General features: G+C 35.6%; 1 protein-coding gene and 1 pseudogene across 1 annotated transcript in view; one reads left to right on the top strand and one right to left on the bottom strand.

Moving 5' to 3' along the window:
* Positions 1-15,255, top strand: part of GPC3 (glypican 3) — a 414,862-nt gene that overhangs the window by 200,014 nt on the left and 199,593 nt on the right. The window lies entirely within an intron of this gene.
* Positions 6,433-15,133, bottom strand: LOC123628804 (annotated as a pseudogene).

Here is a 15,255-nt window from a genome sequence, read left to right as displayed (position 1 = left end):
CTGTGGTTCAAAGGAGGGCCTGGCCTTTTTGCAAAAGCTAGCTTTCAATTAAATACCATAATTTTATGATTAGAGCTGAGAGCTCTGAGATTTCATACCCATATCAATAATCCCTAAAAAATGCACCGTATTGACCTTTTCCCACTTATTTTCTTATAATTTACATTTCATCATGACTCTAAGGCACACAGGCAATGTATTTCCGGGGAATTATTGTTCTTGGTAAGTAGTTGGAATCTTTCCAATTTTTTCCTTGTTCCTCACATCCTACCCAAGTTGTGGAGTTATTTTCCTGAAATGTCTAGTAAACCCAGTATAGCCAAACAACTGTAGTATTAATATTAAGTTTACTTAGAGTTGAACCAAAAGGAAAAGAAAAATAGACAAGCTCCTCATACCTCAAGGCATTATTGCATAGTGATTTAGTAGATAAGCTCTGGATCCAGACTTCTTGTATCCATATCTTGGCTCTTCTACTTACTTAATGTTTGGCAAGTTACTTAACCTCTCTGTGCTTCAGTTCTCTTATCTGTAAAATGAAGACAATAGTATGCTCATCTCATAGGGGGGTTCTGATAATTACATGAATTATTTCACATAAAATGCTTGAAACACTGCTTGGAAGGTGGTAAATGCTCCAAGGATGCTAGTTCTTATTACACCTAAAGCTAATCTTTAAGTGCTATGGAATATTTGTCCTCAAAGAAGAGGGACATAATGGAAAAAGCACAGGACAGATAGTCAGGAATCCTATGTTCTGTTGCTGCCGCCATCCACTACATAGCTGTATGACTTGGAGCCAACTTTAGTTTCAGTTACCTCATCTGTGAAATTGGAATAATGATTCCCTTAGCTACTGTTCACATCCATGCATGCACGAGTGCACATACACACACACTCACTTTCAGTGATTGAGATGAGAATTAAATTAGAACACAAATTTCAAAAGTCTAAAATGACATGAGGCACTTTACAGATATGATGATCTGTTGCCATGTATACTGTGTATGCTTAAGCTATAAGAAACTCTTAGAACAAAATGGACTCTCATATCTCTATGGTATTTTATATTTTTCAAATGAGATAAGCTGCTCAATATTTTATCACAGCTGGCTATTGCAAGCCTTTAGGACCTAGGAACTATGTTGTTTGCATGTTTTATTCACAATCTAACAGATAGTGTACATTCAGTAAATATTAAATGGAAAAAATGTGTTTTATACAAGTGCAATCAATCTAAGACAGCTAAGATGCTGCAAAAATGATCTTTAAATAGTTTTCTAGCGCGTGGTTAATGTTGCTAACTTCACATAATGTCAGCAGCCTGTGATAATTTAGGTCCCAAACAAGTTGAAATCTGGATTGGACATGTCTTGAGAGGCTGTGGTATGGTCCAGCAGGAGAAGCAATAGCCCAGACCTTTGGGGCTTGGGATTTCTTATCTCAGATTTACCTTATCTTTAACAAGAGAGTAGACAGTGAGTCTCATGGCTCTCTATCTGTGAAAAGTGAAAATAAAATGGTTATAATGAGTGCCCAGTGGGTACTTGTTGAGGGTATGAATGAATAAGGCCTTGGGAGGGAGTGTGTGTGTAAATTGTAAAGCGACCCAGATCTGAGACTTCTCATTAGTGAAGGGAAGGAGGATGGGGATGCACCTTCCAGTAACCATGGAGAAGGAAGTCTGTTGCTTTTATAATCACTAAAGCTTTGTCTGTGAAGCACTTACAGAAATACAAAGTGCTATGGAAATCTTTTAATAACAGGTCACAGACACAATTCTCTCCAGTAACAATGGTTGCATAAACTACTGGCAATTGACCTTTCTTAGGATGCTAATTTAGCGTTTAAGTGGTTAAAAGGGAAAAGAAGAGCAGGCAAGAGCAAGACTATGTAAAATGCACACATTAATTGTTCTAACAAGAACACAAAAGATCCCCTAGTTGTTTTGCTGTTTGTTTTCAATAACTAAAGGTATATTAAAAGGAAATACAGATTTTTATTAGATAAAGGCACTACCAGAATGTTTGCATTTAAACATTTAAATGAAGCCATCCCCACTTTGAAGTGAAGAATCTTTCATTCAATATGTCCTCAAAAGCCTATATTTTTTCTTCTAAGTTATGGTTAATAACAGTAAATGGTTAAGAGAAGAAACTCTTTAGCCTTGATTCATGGAATTATGGTCATATACTATAAAAACAAAATTTCATGAGTTGAGAAAACCATAACCAGACCTAGAGTATATCTTAGTGATTTTTTATTCTAGCTAAGACATAAGTTATTCTTTGCATGACTCTTTGGAATAATCCATATCCCTTCCCCATAAACTCTTTGAAGAAGGACCATTTTTTAAATAAAAGTTTTTAATTAAGTGGAATGATGTGATAAACTCTGGGGGCCTTTTAACTACTCAGTGTGTGGATTCTTGGAGGAACTGTAGAACTTTGATTCCTTGGGGACCATCAAGCTTTCTTCTGTTAAGAGTGAACTAAAAGATCTATGTAGGTATCATTTCTTAGTCATGGAAACCTTGAATAAGTAAGAATATTTTCCAATCCACCAAGAATTGGCTGGTCCAAATGAAAGCCTGGGAGACAGAGAAGAGTGAAAAAAGAATAAGGATCATGTCTTATGTGAGAAATAACTCACTGAGGTGCTAGCATGAAAAATGATGGCCCAGAAGATTCTGTTACAAGAAACAGTCATTCTTGGTATGTCCACAGTAAAATGGGTTTCTAAACCCCAGTGGCTTCTGTAAGACACATTGTTCTTAAGATAAAGTTTTATCAATTTAAGAAACAAATTTTCATCTGGGGTTTTTCTACACTGTTCTGTTTAGCTAGTTCCTGATTTTTCAAGGGTGTCTTATCCCTGAATCCAATGTGAAAATAGACATATTCTGAGCCATGACAAAGGCAGCCTTATTAGTGCCTTCCTAATTTTTAAACTTGCTTTATACATTTGACCCAAATTTTCAAGATGTGGAAAAAAGGTAAAAAGTTAAAAACTTTTAGAAGGATCATACATGCAGATTCAACCAAGTGCCCTGACCACTGTTGGGGAAGACAGTGTTGGACTGCTCATGGGTCCCTGACAAGGTCCTGGCCATTTATAAATACAAACATTTCTATAGTTCCTACTCAAACTTATGAGAACACATTGTTGAGATATTTTGTCTTCAAGTAATAGGTATAGCTCCTCTCTCTTTCTCCTTCTCCTTATTTGTTTACCTCCCTTTTTATTTGCATCCTATCTTGTCTCCAGAGGAATTTAACGTGCTCTTCAAAAAGGCTCATAATAAAAGTAAGATACAACACAACTAAAATACATAGGAACAATCAGTCAAAATGGAAAATACAGGTAGGAAAGTAAGATGGAACCAGAAGTAAGGTTATGACACAAAATACATGATATAAAGTTTATTATGCACCTGAATCACAGTGTCCAGAAGGTTGAAGTCAACTAGTTGTTCAGGAAAGCTAATGGAGGGTAAATGATAAGAACTAATTAAGCTAATGGGGGGAAAGGGGTGGTCAACTATTGCAGACTCATAAATTTTCTAGTAGTTAGGGATATTCAATTTTTATTTCTGCACACCCTTTGAGTGAATTGTTTAAGTGTCTTCTGTGGTCTATAATAGCTTTTGGGGAAAAATCTCTATCAATCAAATGATATATGTAATAGCCTGTGAAAATATATATTTCTTTCATTCTTTTTGTCACTCATTTCTTTATTTCTCATTGATGTACCTTGTATTTGGAAGTCTGGTGTGTGAAACTTAAAAATCAAGACTATATATATTTACAGGCTGATCATGGGCCTGAACAAATAAATAGCTTATGTTTAATAGCAACTTATTGCTAAGCTTGGTCAATTCTAGTTAAATTAATATGGAACATAAAATGCCAGAAAGATCCCACAGAAATTGGAGCAACACTTTTAGTGTCTTCTCTATGAACTGTGTAAGAAAATGTGGGGCTTTTCTTACAACCTAAATTTGCAGTTTCTATGTGGCTAATTTTTAAAAAATCATTCTGTATCCATAAATAACATAGAAATGTGGTACCTATTTGGGTGTTTTGGTCCATTAACCTTTTCCACTAGTTTTTTCCAATTAAAATTACATCGATGCCATATGGCATCTATTGTGTGCAAAAACTCCCTAACTCATGAAAGAAATGTCAAAGCAGATTGAGGGGAAAAAAGAGGGAGTGACTTAACACTGTTCAGTGGTTCTGGTCACTAGTTCCATCAAGGGCTAATTTCCAAAGTCCAGGTTGTTTTCATTTCTTTAAAGATTAATAGACTTTATTCTTTTAGAACAGTTTTGGATTTAAAGAAAAATCAAGCAGATACTACAGAATTCCTATATGCTCCCTCTCCCCTGGGCACAGTTTCCTCTATTAACATTATTAGCATTAGTGTAGTACATTTGTTACAATCAGTGAAACAATAGTGGTACATTATTATTAACTAAAGTCTATAGTTTACATTAAGGTTCACTCTTGTGTTGCACAGTTTTGTGAGTTTTTACAAATGCATAATGTCTTGTATCCTCCATTAGAGTATCCTACAGAATAGTTTCACCATCCTAAAACCCACGCTTCACTTATTCCCCCATCCTTGCCCCTCCCCTCTCAAGGCCCTGGCAACCATTGATCTTTTTAGTGTCTCTGTAGTTGTGCCTTTTTCAGAATGCCATATAGTTGGAATTGTACCATATGTTGCCTTTCAGGCTAGCTTCTTTCACTTAGCAATAGGCATTTAAAGTTCCTCCATGTCTATTTGCAGCTTGATAGCTCATTTCTTTATATTGCTTAATAGTGTTCCATTGTATAGATGTACCACAGTTTGTTTATCCTATTAAAGGACATCTTGCTTGCTTCTAGTTTGGGTGATTATAAATAAAACTGCTATAAACATTCATGTGCAGGTTTGTGTGTGGACATGACTTTTCAAATCAATTGGGTAAACACCAAGGAGCACAATTGCTGGATCACATAGTAAGAGTATCTTTAGTTTTATGAGAAACTGGCAAACTATCTTTTAAAGTGGCTGTACCATTTGCATTCCTACTAGCAACGAATGAGAGTGCCTGTTGCTCTGAAGTTTTGCCAGCATTTGATCATGTCATTACTATGAATTTTAGCCATTTAATAGCTCTGTATTAGTATCTCATTGTTATTTTAGTTTGCAATTCCCTAATGATTTATGATATTGAGCATATTTTTCTAGGCTTATTTGCCATCTGTGTATCATTTTTGGTGAGGGTGTTTGCTCAGATCTTTTGCTTATTTTTTAATTGGGTTGTTTGTTTTCTTACTGTTGAATTTTAAGTGTTTTTTGTGTATTTTGGATACAAGTCTTTTATCAGATATGTGTTTTGCAAATATTTTCTCCCAGTCTTTGGCTTATCTTTTCATTCTCTTGACATGTGCTTTTCTCTTTATTCTCTTAATGTCACAGATGTTTTTAATTTTATAAAGTCCAACTTATCAATTTTTTATTTCATGGATTGTGCTTTTAACGTTATATCTAACAACAACTCATTGCTAAACCCAACGTCACCAAGACTTTCTCCCATGTTATCTTCTAGAATTTTGATAGTTTTGCATTTTACACTTAGGTCTATGATCCATTTTGAGTTCATTTTTATGAAAAGTGAAAGGTCTGTGTCTAGTTTCATTTCTTTGCATATGGATGTCCAATTGTTCCAACAGTATTTGTTGAAAAGACTATCCTTTCTCCATTGAATAGCCTCTGCTCTTTCATCAAAATCAGTTGATTATATTTATGTGGGTCTACTCCAAGGCTCTTATTCTGTTTTATTAACTTAATTTTTTATTCTTTTATGTAGTTTTGATTACTGTAACTTTATGGGAATTCTTGAATTTTGGTCATGCCAATCCTCCAACTTTGTTCTTCAGTGTTGTGAGGGCTATTCTGGGTATTTTGCCTTTCCATAAAAACTTTTTTTTGCTATAAAATATGCATATTTTATTCCAGCTCTAGGAAATGAAAAAATCCCTCCATACACCATTCTAATTTAACTCACATTAATTCAGAAAAGCTAGAGCAGATATGTATGTGTATACATATAAATATGTGTATATATATATACACACACACACACACACATATATGTATTTTCAGATTTTGGTCTTATTGGTGTGCATATCTTCATATTGTTTTGTTTTTTAATAGATTCCCTTAAAGTCATAAAATTCACCTTAATACTTCTACCTGTGTCCCCTCACCAGTCATTTAGTATTGTTTGGATTGCATTCACAGTTTGTTTTGTAATCACTTATGTGACTAGGAAAACTTGATTTAAGTTATACTCAGTTGCCCATTAAATGATTTTTTCATCATTATTTGCAACTTCATACATCTTGCAGTTTTCTATGCAGTCTCTCTACGCAGTCTACTTCAGCTTCTAGTGCTGTACCTATCTACATCTTCTGGGTGGGACTGCCTATGATCCATGAGCTTGGGCAGGCATAAACTATGTAGCACCTGAGGTGGATTCTGATTTGGTCTTTGCTTCAGAGCTTTGAGTTCTGATGGCAAAGTCACTATTTCAAGACATGAGTTGTTTTTGCAGGTATTTCTATTTCAGCAGAGCTTCTTAGCTTAGTTTTTCTTTAGGTTCAGGGAGTGACTCTTTTTGTTGCTTTTTGTCTACAATTATTTAACTGCTTTATAAATTTGCTGGCTTATACCATATGCCTTTTTCCCTGTTACCTTAGCAATTATTACTCACTAAACTGGGTAGCAAATAGCTGCTCTTAAAGTGGCCAGGCCCAGAGGATAAGTGGTTATCTTTTTAAAAATATTATTATTTATTCATTTATATATATATATATATATATGTATATATATATATATATATTTTTTTTTTTTAGAGACAGGGTCTCACTCTGTCACCCAGGCTGGAGTGCAGCGGCACAATTGTAGCTCACTGCATCCTTGAACACCTGAACTCAAATGATCCTCCTGCCTCAGCCTCCCAAGTAGCAGGAACTACAGGTGTGTGCCACCACACCCAGCTCAAATAATTTTCTTTTTTCTTTATTTGTTTTTGTTTTTGTTTTGTTTTGTTTTTGAGACAGGGTCTTGCTCTGTCACTGAGGCTGGAGTGCAGTGGTGTGATCATAGCTCACTAAAACCTTGAACTCCTGGGTTTAAGCGATCCTTGTCCCTCTGTCTCCCTAGTAGCTGGGACTACAGGCACATGCCGTCATGCCAGGCTAATTTTTTCTGTTTTTAGTAGAGACAGGGTCTCACTCTTGCTCAGGCTGTTCTTGAACTCCTGGCCTCAAGCAATCCTCCTGCCTTGGTGTACCAAAGTGCTAGGATTAAGGGCATGAGCCACCACGCCCAGCCTCAAGTAATTTTCTTAAACCTTGAACCTTTTGTCACTGAAACCAAGCCCATCCTGAAACTGTAATCACTCCCATTTTGGGAAGAAAATCTTGAGGAGGATTCTTCAGATAAACATATGCATCTACTTTTTCCAAATTGCACCATATACATTATCCAATTTTTCACAAAGACATAAACACCCTTGCACCAGCAAATATAACAACCAGTTGTAGTGTAAATAGAAGCAAGGCCTATTTGTAAATGACCAGGCTGCTCTTCAACAGTTTTAGATGGGAAAGGTGGTGGGGTATACATGGGCAGCTGCTCTGGTTTCACTAGCTGCTTTTTGGATTCCTTTTCTTTGGCCACATGTATACTTATAGATGTATATATCAGACCTGCAGGCATGGCTGTCAATTTTCCATCCTAATTGTTGCCATGTCTGTGATCCTCTCAGCCAATTTCAGACTCCATATAAACTTTAGTATTGATAGTTACAAAATAACTTGCTGAGATTTTGATTGGGATTCCGTTGAATCTATAGATCATGTTGGAAAGAATTGACATCTTAATAATACTGAGTCTTCCTATCTGTGAACATGGACTATTTTTCCTTTCTTGTCTTATTGCATTAGCTAGGACTTTCTAAGTACAGTGTTGAATAGGAGTGCTAAGAGAGGGACATCCTTGCCTTCTTGCCGATCTTAGGGGAAAAGCATGTAGTTTCTCACCATTAAGTATGATGTTACCTGTAAATATTTTGTGGATGTTCTTTATCAAGTGTAAAAAGTTCCCCTCTATTTCTAGCTTACTGAGTTTTTATCATGAATAATGTCAATTTTGGCAAATGCTTTTCTGCATCTATTGATGTGATCATATGATTTTTCTTATTTAGTCTGTTGGTGTTATGGATTACATTAACTGATTTTTGAATGTTGAACCAGCCTTGCATATCTGGCTTATTCCAGATATGCACCAGTCATGGCATATAATTCTTTTTATACATTGTTGGATTTCATTTGCTAATATTTTGTTGTGAATTTTTGCATTTATGTTCATGAGACATCTTGATCTGTAACTTTCCTTTCTTTTAATAGTTTTATCTGGTTTGGGTGCTGGCTTCATGGAATAAGTTAGAAAGTATTGTCTCTACTTCTGTTTTCTGGAAGAGATTGTAGAGAACTGATATCCTTTCTTTCTTAAATATTTGGTAGAATTCACCAGTGAACCCATCTGGCCCATGAGTTTACTTTTGGAAGATTATAAATCATGGATTCAATTTCTTTAATAGATATAGGCCAATTAAGATAATCTATTTCTCCTTGTGTAATTTTTGATAGTTTCTGTCTGTAAAGGAATTGGTCCATTTCATGAGTTTTATCAAGTTCATGGACATAGAGGTTTTCCTAACATTCATGTATTACTCTTTTATTATCCATGAGAGCAGTAGTGATGACCTTTCTTTTATTTCTCATATTAGTAAACTGTATCTTCTATCTTTTTTTCTTGGTTAGCCTGACTAGATATTTTTAAATTTTATTGTTATCTTCAGTTTTCAATTTCATGTATTTCTGCTCTAATTGTAATTTATTTTTTCTGCTTATTTTACATTTATATTGGTCTTCTTTCTCTAGTTTTCTGTGGCAGAATCTTAGATTATTGATTTGAGATCTTTCTTCTTTTCTAATATTTGCAGTCAATACAATGAATTCCTTTTAAGCACTGTTTTTGCTGCATTTTTATAAATTGTATTGTCATTTTCATTTAACTAAAAATATTTAAAAATTTCTCTTGAGACTTCTTTGTTCTGCATGTAATGTAGACGTGTGTTGTTTAATTTCCAAGAGATTACAGATTATCTTATCTTTTTGTTACTGATTTGTAATTAAATCCATTGTGGTTTGATAACATTCTTTGTATGATTTTCATGCTATTAAATTAATTAAGGTGTATTTTATGACCGAGAATGTGGTCTATCATAGTGAACATTCCATGTGAGCTCAAGAAGAATGTGTATTCTGCTGTTAATAAATGAAGTATTCTATAAATGTTAATTAGATCCAGTTGATAGATGGGGCTATTCAGTTCAACCATATCCTTGCTAATTTTCTGCCTGATGGATTTGTTAGTTACTGATAGAGAGGTGTTAACTGCTACAACTATAATAGTGCATTTGTATGCTTCTCTTTGCAGTTATATCAGTTTTTGCTTCATGTATTTTGTTGCTCTGTTGTTAGGTGCATATACATTAAGGATTGTGTTTTTATTTGTTTGTTTGTTTTTTCCTTTTGGAGAGCTGACCCCTTTATCGTTATTTAACGACTCTCTTTATTCCTGATAATTTTCCTTCTTCTGAAGTGTGGTTAGCCTGAAATTAATTTAGGTACACCAGTTTTTTCTTAACTAATATTAGCATGGTATGTCTTTCTCTTTCCTTTTATTCATGTCTTTATGTTTAAGATGTGTTTCCTGTAGACAACATAAAGTTAAGTCTTGTTTTTATAACCACTGTGATAGTCTCTGTCTTTTAATTTGTGTGTTTAGAACATTCACATTTAAAGTGATGATTGATGTAGCTGGATTAACATCCACCACGTTTGTAACTGCTTTCTATTCATTGCACTTGTTCTTTGTTTTTGTTTGTTTTAGGTTTAAAACTTTTTTTGATTAAATCTTTCTCTCTAGCTCTGCCTTCTCTGGTTTTAACTGAACATTTTTGCATTTTTCTCCTTTCTTAGCATATCAATTATACTTCTTTTAAAAATTTTTTAGTGGTTGCCCTAAAGTTTGCATATACATTTACAACTATTGTAAGCCACTTTCAAATAACACTGTATTGTTTCATTGGTATTGTTGTCTTATAACAGAATATTCCCAATTCCTCCCTCCAATTTCTTATAATATCGTGTCATTCATTTCACTTATCCATATGCTATAATTACCAAGTTCATTGTTCCTATTGTTACTTTGAACAAACACTTACCTATTAGATCAATTAAGAAAAAGAAGAAGAAAAGACTTTATTTTACCTTCATTATTCCTTGTCTAACAGTCTTCCTTTCTTTATATAGATCTGATTTCCTGGCCTATATGATTTTCCTGAAGAATTTCTTTTAGCATTTCTTGCAAAGCAGGTCTACTAGTGACAGATTTCCTCCAGTTTTGCTTGAGAAAGTCGTTATCTCTGCATTACATTAGAAGGATAATTTTGCTAGACACAGAATTCTAGGTTGATGGGGTTTTCTTACTTTCAACATTTAAAAAATATTTTGATTTATTCTTTTTGCGTGCATAATTTATGATGAGAAATTTGATGTAATTCTTATCCTTATTCCTCTATAACTAAGGCAGTTTTTTTTTCCTCCTTGGTTTCTCTGGAGATTTTCTCTGTGTCTTTGATTTTCTGCAGTTTGAATATGATATACCTAGGAATAGATATTTTGGTATTCCTCCTGCTTGTTATTCTCTGAGCTTTTGGGATATGTGAATGGTATCTATTAAGCATTTTGGAAAATTCTTGGTCATTATATCTTCAAATATTTCTTCTGCTCCATTCTCTCTTTCTGGAATTGCAATTAAACATATTTTAGGCCGGGCGCGGTGGCTCACGCCTATAATCCTAGCACTCTGGGAGGCCGAGGTGGGTGGATCGCTCGAGGTCAGGAGTTCGAGACCAGCCTGAGCAAGAGTGAGACCCCGTCTCTACTAAAAATAGAAATAAATTATCTGGCCAACTAAAAATATATATACAAAAAATTAGCTGTGCATGGTGGCTCATGTCTGTAGTCCCAGCTACTGGGGAGGCTGAGGCAGTAGGATCGCTTAAGCCCAGGAGTTTGAGGTTGCTGTGAGCTAGGTTGACACCATGGCACTCACTCTAGCCCGGGCAACAGAGCGAGACTCTGTCTCAAAAACAAACAAACAAACAAACAAACAAAAAAAAAAAAACATATTTTATACTTTTTGAATTTTTCTCAAAGTTCTTGGATATTCTTTTCTATTTTTTTCATTCTTTTTTTCTTTCCCATTTCATTTTGGGATGTTTTTATTGACATATCTTCAAGCTCACTGATGCTTTTTTGGTTGTGTTTGATATACTGATGAGCCCATAAAAGGTATGCTTCATTTTTGTTTTGGTGTTTTTGATTCCTAACATTTTTTGATATTTCTTAGAGTTTCCATCTCTTTTAATTACTCATTTGTTCTTGCATGTTCTTATTCCATTAGTGCCCTTATTATATTAATCATGGTTATTTTAAATCCCCTATATAATTCCAAAATACATGTCATATCCAAATGTGGTTATGATAATTGCTTTGCCTTTTCAGACTGTTTTTCATGCCTTTTAACATGGCTTGTAATTGCGTGTTGAAAGCAGGGCATGATATATTGAGTAATAGGAATTTGAAGTAATTGGACTTCTAACATGATATTTTATATTAATCTGGCTAGGAGCTGGGCTATTTAATGTTTGCTGTAACTGTAGGTGCCAGAGGTTCAGTTTTTCTCTAGTGCCCTTGTTTTATTTTTTTCTCGCCTATTGTTTTGGGGGTTCTCTAATAACTCCTTAAATAGGATCTGTGTCTTTCAGCCCTCTCAGTTGTAATCTATTATCATACTTCAGACCTACCAATATGGTGGTAGAGTATAAGGGGAGTGGTTGTTGTCTGTACTCTAATGATTAATCTCAGTATTTTATTGGGTCTATGTCCTTGGGCTGTAACCTTCAGAAGTTTTTCCTAGCCCTTTTTTCCGCCTTATGTGTGACAAGAAGGATAGAGGGAGCTATAGTTATCTAACTGCCCTTCCTCAAGGTATATCAGGCTTTGGTAAAATTATGTCCCCCTTGGAGAGTAGGCATTTGTTATGGAGGAATGCTCATGATGTATTTCAAAATTATTGCTTTTTCTCACCCCCTGCATGACAAATAAGGAGATTTTTCTTGAATCTTCACTGCGAGGACTTTGTGTGGTTTAAGGAAGTATAGGGGATCCATACATCTGGGGTTCCAGGAGTGTTGAACTCTAAAGCCAGTCCACATTCACCCTTTAGCAGCTCATCAAAATTATCTGTGTTCTTAGTAGTTTATGGCTCCAGTGGCTTCTGCTTCAGGTAAGCTGAGCTCAGCTGTGATTCCTTGCATTTGCGTGTCTCTCCAGATTTCAGGTGGCAACTTGCCCTGACTGCAATTCCCTGATGGGTCTAAGAAGAATCATGGATTTTCAGTTTGTTCAACTATTTTCTTGTTGTTGAGGATGAGAGTGACAACTTCCAAAGTCTTTACATGTTGAAGTTGAAACCAGAAGTCTCCCAACATCCAGTTTTTAGGGCTGAAGCATATTTGGAATTAGTATGGGCTTTGGTGAGACTGACCTACATTCAAATTCAGGCCTTCGCCTTTAACTAGAGGTATTACCTTCTGTGAGTCACTTAACCTCTCTGAGTCTCAGTTTCCTCACCAGTAAAATAAAAATAATTCTAAACACCTATGGTTATGTTAAAGTTGAACAAGAGGACAGATGTGAGCAAGTTGACCACAGATGCTGGCATGTACCTTGCAGGTACCTCATAAATATCGGTTTTCTTTTTCCATTAAGGTACTTGAGCTTCCACTGCTTCACTTGACCAATTAAAAAAATAAAAGGGTGCCTGTGCTTGAAAACAAGGACCATTTTAGATCCAACCCACTGTGAGGCTTTTATTTTAGAAACATGAAAGGTTCTTAAGTATTTGCCATTCTTACAGCACTGAAAAATTTGCCTTGAAAAAAATAACCTGTTTCTATAAGAACTATTTTATTCTAAAGGGCTTGAAAGGGACTTCATGGTTCATTTATCCCTCTCTTCTTCCAACCCTAAGTATACTCTTATCTTTTTAATACCTGGTTTACTACTGAAAAGGCCCATAAAAACACATTTCCTTCTCTCTGAGACTGAATACAGGAACGTCAGCACCAAATACTAAGGACAATCATTTGCTGCAGTGATAGGCTATATGGCCTGGGAAGTAGTAGAAGTTAAAGAGAGATAATAACCTGACTGTACACTTTACTTATCAAACCACACCTGGAAATCATATCCCTCTTTGAGCACCATAATTTAAGGAGGACATTGACAACACTAGAACATGTCCAAATAGTGGTGACCAGGATGGTAATGGAGGCATCTAGAAATCTATAAACCTTGCTATATTAAGATATATATTAACTCAAATTTACTAGATCTATTTATCTGCATAATTGATTCTTCTATATATTGTAAAACATAGAAGTTTGTATTGAGTGCCAAATTTTTCATGATAGCTCTGATTTTACATTGTTTATTTCAATTTTTCCTGGATATAACTTTTGACTTCTTCCCAGGAAAGAAAGAGGAAAACCTCCCCTAGCTGAAGTGTACATTATTATCTGACAAAAAAAATCAATGGGCTGAACTTTCTTATAGTAATTCTAGCCCTTGACTTCATTTCATGAAACCTCAAGTTGCCAAGAAAAGCTGAGCATCACTTTTCACCTAGTGTTGGCTTCTATATGTCCCCCAGGAGCATTTACCTGTGCAGTTATGGTTTGGTGATACAGAAGTAAGGGGGCTGGGCAAAACCCAGAGATGTGCTAAGTGAATTCTGAACTGTGGAAGTTGGAGCAGGGAGCCCATGTGAGGTTGAGGTTCAATATGACCCCCTGGCCCTTTTCCCCTGCAATATGCGTTGTTGTTATTCTTTCTGTGGAAGAGTTCATGATCTTTTGTAATTTTCTTTTTCTATTGATCTAGTAGTGCTGGTAAGAGAAATTTAAAAAAAAAGGTTAGGACAATACAGTTTATGGAATTGTCCTATCATATATTTTGCACATTTGAGACTGAATACACTGTACTTAAGATAAAATTTGCCTTGGCTGGGCGCGGTGGCTCACGCCTGTAATCCTAGCGCTCTGGGAGACCGAAGCGGGCGGATCATTTTGAGCTCAGGAGTTCGAGACCAGCCTGAGCAAGAGTGAGACCCCCATCTCTACTAAACATAGAAAGAAATTATACGGACAGCTAAAAATATATATAGAAAAATTAGCCGGGCATCGTGGTACATGCCTGTAGTCCTAGCTACTCGGGAGGCTGAGGCAGGAGGATTGCCTGAGCCCAGGAGTTTGAGGTTGCTGTGAGCTAGGCTGATGCCACGGCACTCTAGCCCGAGCAACAGAGTGAGACTCTGTCTCAAAAAAAAAAAAAAAAAAAAAAGATAAAATTTTCCGTGTAGAGAATTCCTTTTAGGTTTTTGCTTGGATGATTGAGAACCACAGGGATAGCATCTCCACAGCAGTCTTCTCCTTTCTCTTACTTCATATTGCCCCAAGGCAAAGGCAAAAGTGTGACTCTACTTCGTTGGTCTTCGGGCTGCAATTTCTTCTAGTACACTTCCATTTAAAGAGGGGAAGACAATGGGAAAACAATGAGTTTAAAACAGAACTTAACCAAGGTTTTTGAGGATACATGTGTATTGGCTGTAGGTCTGAGGGCAGCGTCAGTGGAACTGTCACTGGGAGACACTAGTTTGTGTTAATTAGTTTTACTCTGTAGCAGTGTGACCCCTAGGAACATGCTTTAACTCTTCTGAGCTTCAATTTTGTCATCTATAAAATGGCAATTGTAATACCAAATTCAAAAGATTGCTGTAAAAAGTGATGTCATAATATACTTGGAAATGTTTTGTAAGCTCTAAACCATATAGCTTGTGAGTACTCCTAAAATAAGGATGTTGTATCACTTACCTCCATCTACCCAGCACTTAGGTACCCCTAGTACCTAGCACAAAGCCTAGTATATAAGAAGTGATTTCTAGCTGAAATTAAAAGGAATAGTTTTAAATCTCCAGATTTCTTATGATTTTAAAGAATTC

This window comes from Lemur catta, chromosome X (assembly GCF_020740605.2).
Source record: "Lemur catta isolate mLemCat1 chromosome X, mLemCat1.pri, whole genome shotgun sequence".
NCBI classification, from domain to species: Eukaryota; Metazoa; Chordata; class Mammalia; order Primates; family Lemuridae; genus Lemur; species Lemur catta.
This window is presented reverse-complemented; position numbering and strand designations above follow the sequence as displayed.